The 6,097-nt window shown below is 42.5% G+C and overlaps 1 pseudogene across 1 annotated transcript; it reads left to right on the top strand.

Annotated features, from left to right (window-relative positions):
- The first annotated feature begins 2,685 nt into the window (after positions 1-2,685).
- Positions 2,686-3,542, top strand: LOC309798802 (large ribosomal subunit protein eL13-like; annotated as a pseudogene). The gene has a single exon. The product of its transcript is annotated as a large ribosomal subunit protein eL13-like (transcript).
- The last annotated feature ends 2,555 nt before the right edge of the window (positions 3,543-6,097 follow it).

Below are 6,097 nucleotides of genomic sequence, written 5' to 3'. Positions count from 1 at the left end.
TAAAATCAAATCTGGAATTTCAGCCGTTATTTCTTCAAATATCTCTTCCACACTCAATTTACATGTGTTAGATTGCCTGATATTTACCCACGGGTCACTGGGGCTCTATGTATGTATATATGTATGTATGTATGTATTTTCTCTCTCTTTTTCTTTCTGAGCTTCAGTTTGAACTTTTTCTTTTTTCTTTTTTTTTTTTTGGCTATATCTTCAACTCCTTTTTTTTTCTTCTGTTGTGTGCAATCATCTGCTAAGCCTATCCAGTGAATTATGCATTTCTGATTTTTAGGTCTAGAAGTTACATTTGGTTCTTTCATTATAATTTTCCACATTTCTCATTGTGTTCATTGAGTTTTTCTTTAAATCCTTAAGCATATTTACAATAGCTCTCTTAAAGTCCTTGTCTGCTAATTTCATCATTTCTGTCATTTATGTATCTGTTTCTACTGACTTTTTTTTCCTGGCTAAGGATTATATTTTCATGTTTTCCCACATGCCTGGTAATCTTTTTACCAGATTCTGGACATTGTGAGTGTCATGTTGTTGAGTGTCTGGATTTTTGTTGTTTTCCCTTGAAAGGTGCTGGCTGAGCTTTTTTCTTGTAAGCAGTTAATCTAGTTGGGGATCAGCTTGGTCTTTTGAGGTTTATTTTCAAGATTTTCTTGGGAGGGTCTAAAGTATCCTTTATTTTAGGACTACTTTAGCCTTACTCCTAAGGTGTGGCATTTCTGGAGCCTACTGAATTCTGGCTAATTGGAAGTAGATGTCTCTCAACCCTCTGCAAGCTCTAGTTATTGTTCAGTTTGCAAGCTTGGTAGTTTTTCTTTCTCTGGTAATAGTTCTATGTGCCCAGCTTATGGAGTCTCACCTTACACATATACAGCCTAATATTTGGCCAAAGACTTAAGGGGATCCTATGAACGCTTATACAGCCCTTTTTCTGTAAACCTTCTTTTGGTTTGGGAACTTGCCCCACAAATTCCAGTTGCCTCACCTGCCACAAACTCTGATCTATATCTGTCTCCTCATTTCAGTGAGGCTGCCATGTTCTGCTTGCAACTTCTCTCCCTAGTATAGAAAGCCTGGGAAATTAGAGGGCTCACCAAATTTGTTTTCTTTCTCTCAGGAATCAAAGTTCTGTGTACCTGTTGTTCAAAGTCTGAAGATTGTTGTTTTATATATTTTGTCCAGTTTTCTAGTTACATATTTATTTCAGGGAGGCTAACCAGCTACCAGTTATGCTATTGTGACCACAGAAGAAGTCAAACTTAGGTTTTATGAAAATAACATTTACTGAGCCTCACTCTCCATTAGGTATCATGTTAGAATCTTTATCTGCATTGTTTTATTTAATCTTCACATAAACCCCATAAAGTAGGTAATTTTGTTCTTATTACAGACATAAAACTGAGGCTTAGGAAGGCAAAGAAACTTGCCCCAGGTCATGTAGCCAGTAAGTTACAAACCAGTACTAAGACCTGTCAGACTCTGCCCTTCTTTTAAAAGTCTCTCCTCCCTTTTAATATTGAATTATTACTTTTGCTGATTATAAAAGTATTACAGGCTTATTAAATGGATGTTTAAAAATATAAAGAAATATAAAAGGAAAAGGTCTACAGTTTCTATATTTGCACCATCCAGTGACAGCCACCGTTAACATTACCTGAATATTTTTTCAATATATAAAATGAACAGAAAGGTTAGTTTTTGGTTTTTATTACAAAACTAGAATCCTACGGAATCCTACCATACATCAATACGTACTGCTTGATAAATTGCCTTTTCCATTTAATAATACCTTATAAGCATTTTCCATTAGATGCAAACATTCTTTGAGAACAAGAGTTTTTTGTTTCTATTATCACAAAGTTCAATTGTAATCCAAGGTATAGAGAATACCATAATTAACCCTCATGTGCATGTAACCCTCACTTAACTGTAAGATTATTAACATTTTTCAATCTTTGAATATAATTTTTAATGGCTCATATTCTAACACATAGATGTAGCATTGTTAATTTAACCAATTCTGTTGTTGAACATTTGTGTTGTTTCTCATTATTGTAAATAGCGCTGCAAAGATCTTTCTGAATAAGACTTTGTGCAAATATAAGATTACTTCCTCAGGATAAATTCCTGAAAATAAAATTATTTGATTAAAGACAATGAACATTTCAAGGCTTTTGAAACATGTTCCCAAAATGCATACTAGAAAGTTTGTATTAATTTACCTTACTTCCTCCTAATAATAGTTTCTGAGTGCTATTTCACCACATTCTCAAATAACTAAATATTACTCTTTAAACATGTATTTGCCTGTTGGACAGGTTGATTGACATGCTGTTATCTCTCTCTACAATCACCAATACCCATCCTTCAAATTAGCTACAGAGAGACTGGCTCTCATATTGGTCAGAATTTACTCGGAGCAAAACATCAAAATAAGACTAGAGAACAAACATCATTGTTTGTTCCACATATTTTTCCTATCAAAAAATACACCCTGCCTGGGACTTCCCTGGTGGTGCAGTGGTTAAGAATCTGCCCGCCAATGCGGGGTACACGGGTTCGAGCCCTGGTCCGGGAAGATCCCACATGCCGTGGAGCAACTAAGCCCGTGCGCCACAACTACTGAGCCAGCGCTCTAGAGCCCGCGAGCCACAACTACTGAAGCCTGTGTGCCCTAGAGCCCGTGCTCCACAACAAGAGAAGCCACCGCAATGAGAAGCCTGCGCACCACAATGAAGAGTAGCCCCCGCTCCCCACAACTAGAGAAAGCCCGCGGGCAGCAACGAAGACCCAATGCAGCCAAAAATAAATAAATAAATTTATTTAAAAAACAAAAAAAACCACATCCTGTCTTTGCACCGCCATGAGCCCTCGGAGGAGGCCAGTCGGCCGCAGCCGTGGCGCCCAGCTGGAATGGCATGATCCTGAAGCCCCACTCCCACAAGGACTGGCAGGGGCGCGTAGCCACGTGGTTCAACCAGCCAGCGGGCAAAATCCACAGACGCAAGGGCCTGCAGGCCAAGGTGCGCCTCATCGCCGCGCGCCCCGCGTCTGGCCTCCTCTAGCCGGTGGTGAGATGCCCCACGGTCAGGTACCACACCAAGGTGGGCGCCGGCAGGGGCTTCGGCCTAGAGGAGCTGAGGGTGGCTGGCATCCACAAGAAGGTGGCCCAGACCATTGGGATCTCAGTGGACCCGAGGTGGCGGAACAAGCGCATGGAGTCCCTGCCGGCCAACGTGCAGGGGCACGAGGAGTACCGCTCCAAGCTCATCCTCTTCCCCAGGAAGCCCTTGGCCCCCAAGAAGGGAGACAGCACTGCTGAAGAGTTCAGATTGGCCACCCAGCTGACGGGACCAGTCATGCCCATACGAAACGTCTACAAGAAGGAGAAAGCCAGAATCATCACAGAGGAGGAGGAGAACTTCAAGGTGGTTGCCAGGCTCCGCATAGCCCCCGCCATCGCCTGGCTCTTTGGCATCCCACCAAAAAGGGCCAAGGAGGCTGCAGAACAGGATGTTGAAAAGAAAAAATAACGTGCTCTTGGCAAATGGTGATTTAAAAAACAAAAAACACCCTACTTATCCCATATATGTGGTCCTGGTGCCTAACATTTGTAGCCACTTAGAAAGGCAGGAATTCCTTATTTTGGCAGCAATGGAGGACAGATGATGGTCCTGACAAAAGTGGCACCAGCCACCTGTCTGGGACTAGACCAAAGCTAACACTGGCTAACACTGCGCCCAGCCTTGCATGTGCCTTCCTGTTCTCTCTGCTTGCATCCAGACTGACAAATCAAATCTCCAGAGGTTGGCTCCAACAGAGTTTACAAACATGTCTCAGTGGGCAGAGAGAAGTTCAGGACACAAGGATGGCTTATGTGAGAGAACCATTCTGTGAGAACTGAGATCCCCTCAAATCACTTCCCCCCCTCCTCTCTGGCCTTGGCACTCAAGCAGAAGATCTGAAAAGATGCCAGGATAGTCCCAGCATTGGAAACTGGCTCTGGACAATAAAGGGACAGGAAAAGCTACAGAAACTAGTCTAAAATATGCAGCTAGGGCATGTGAATTTCAATACATAAACTTACATTCTCATTAGAGAGTAAGCTTCATAAGACTGAATTTTGTCTTTTTGGTTCAGAGATTTATCCCAAAGGCAAGAAATAATGCCTGACACATTGTAGGCACTGAATAAATGTTTGTTGAGTGGATTCATTAAATGTGGATTCATTAAATGTAAAGAAAGAATTGGGAAAACCATATTCAACAATTATGTATTAAACACTTTATTTATTGAGACAGGAAGGGGGCAGGGCACATTTAAAAGAATGACAGAGCCACTGAGGACGCAACGTAAACTGGTTAGAACCAACCAGTCCAAGATGGTGGACAAGTCAACTTCCATTAGACCTTGAGCCTCTTTTATGCTCATTGTGATACATCAGCATGCTAAATGACACACCCGTAGGCGCCATGACAGTTCTGAGGCTGACCATAAAAGGCCAAAAAGTGGGAAGTGACCCAATTCCTGGAAATCTCTGCCCCTTCCCTGAAATAGTTGGAATAATCTTCTCACTCATTAGCCTATGAAATTACCCAGCCCATAAAAACTAACCACCCCATATAGCAGGGCCATTCTCACTTTCTGAGATGGCCCATACTCCGTCTATGGAGTGTGTATCTCCTTGAATAAATCTGCTTTCACTCTACTTCAGCTCGCTCTTGAATTCCTTCCTGTATGAAGCCAAGAGCCCTCACCTGGCAGCCATCCCAGGGACTCGCCTGAGACCTGGGACGCGACCATCCTCTCGCGCCCCACTCTTCCTGCACCAATATCACTGAGTTAGGAGCTAAGCAGAAACTCAAGGAAGGATTAAAAAAGAAACTTTCCTTCTGGAGAAGCTGACATACACAAAATAAAAAGCTGAACCCTCAGGAATGGCACAGACAGCAAGTATTCTTGGAGTTCAGAGGAGGGAGAAATACTTCTTTCTTAAATGATGGGGGAAGGCCATAGAAAGGAGGTCAATTTGGGGCCAGGTCTTGAAGGATGGTATATTAGTTTCCTAGAGCTGCTGTAACAAATTACCACAAACTGAGAAGACTTGGAACAACAGAAAATTAATTTCTCTCACAGTTCTGGACTCCAGAACTCTGAAGGATCCTTCCTTGTCCCTTCCTGGTGCTGCTGGCTCCTTGGCTGTGGCCGCTAACTTCAATCTCTGTCTCCGTCTTTCCATGGCCTTCTCCCCTATGGTACTCTGTGTCTTTTTCTGTCTTTTGTAAGGACACTCTCATTGGATTTAGGGCCCACCCTAATCCAGGATGATCTCATTTCAAGCCTTATCTTAATTACATCTGCAAAGACCCCATTTCCAAATAAGGTCACATCCCGAGGTTCCATAACCTGAATTTTTGAGTGACACTATTCAACCCACTACAAATGAGTAGAACAATAGTCGTGATAGGGACTACCCTGGCAGTCGAATGGTTAAGATCAGGAGGCATGGGTTCGATCCCTGGTTGGGGAACTAAGATCCCGCAAGCTGCATGGCACGGTCAGGAAAAAAAAAAAAAAAAATAATGAGAGAAACCCTCCTCCCAAAATCAGAGGGTGTTTGAGACCAGGTTTCCCCAAAACCAATACGCAGCCAAAGATGCAAAACTTTCCAAAGCCAGGCTACAGGGCAACCCTAATGAATACACAGGAGAATAGAAAACTTCAAATTGTAGGGTTCCCAATAGACATGTAATATTCTGAACTGAATTTCCAAAAACTTAAAACAATTTAAAATGCACATGTAATGCATAAAATTGTAACTGAGCAGGACCCCATGGGGCCTTCCCAGAACAGGCTCCCCTGCCCCCCACGTCCTCTGCCTGCCTCTTTTCTATAGAAAAACTGTAGCCTCCTAGGCCTTCCCTGAGTTCCAAAGAGTAAATTTAATCAGAGGAGTGAGAAAATGCAGAAAGAATGAAAAACAGTCAAGCAAGACAAAATAATAATACTTTAGCCATTAAACAAAGTCAAGGACCTTTAGTTCCTCCTCAAGGGCTGTAGGTAATCTTCTGAGCCATGTCCTTTCAGC

The sequence above is a fragment of the Mesoplodon mirus genome, assembly GCF_964341445.2.
Source record: "Mesoplodon mirus genome assembly, chromosome: 2".
Taxonomy (NCBI): domain Eukaryota; kingdom Metazoa; phylum Chordata; class Mammalia; order Artiodactyla; family Ziphiidae; genus Mesoplodon; species Mesoplodon mirus.
Note: the sequence above shows the minus strand (reverse complement) of the source record. Positions and strands in the feature narration are given on the sequence as shown.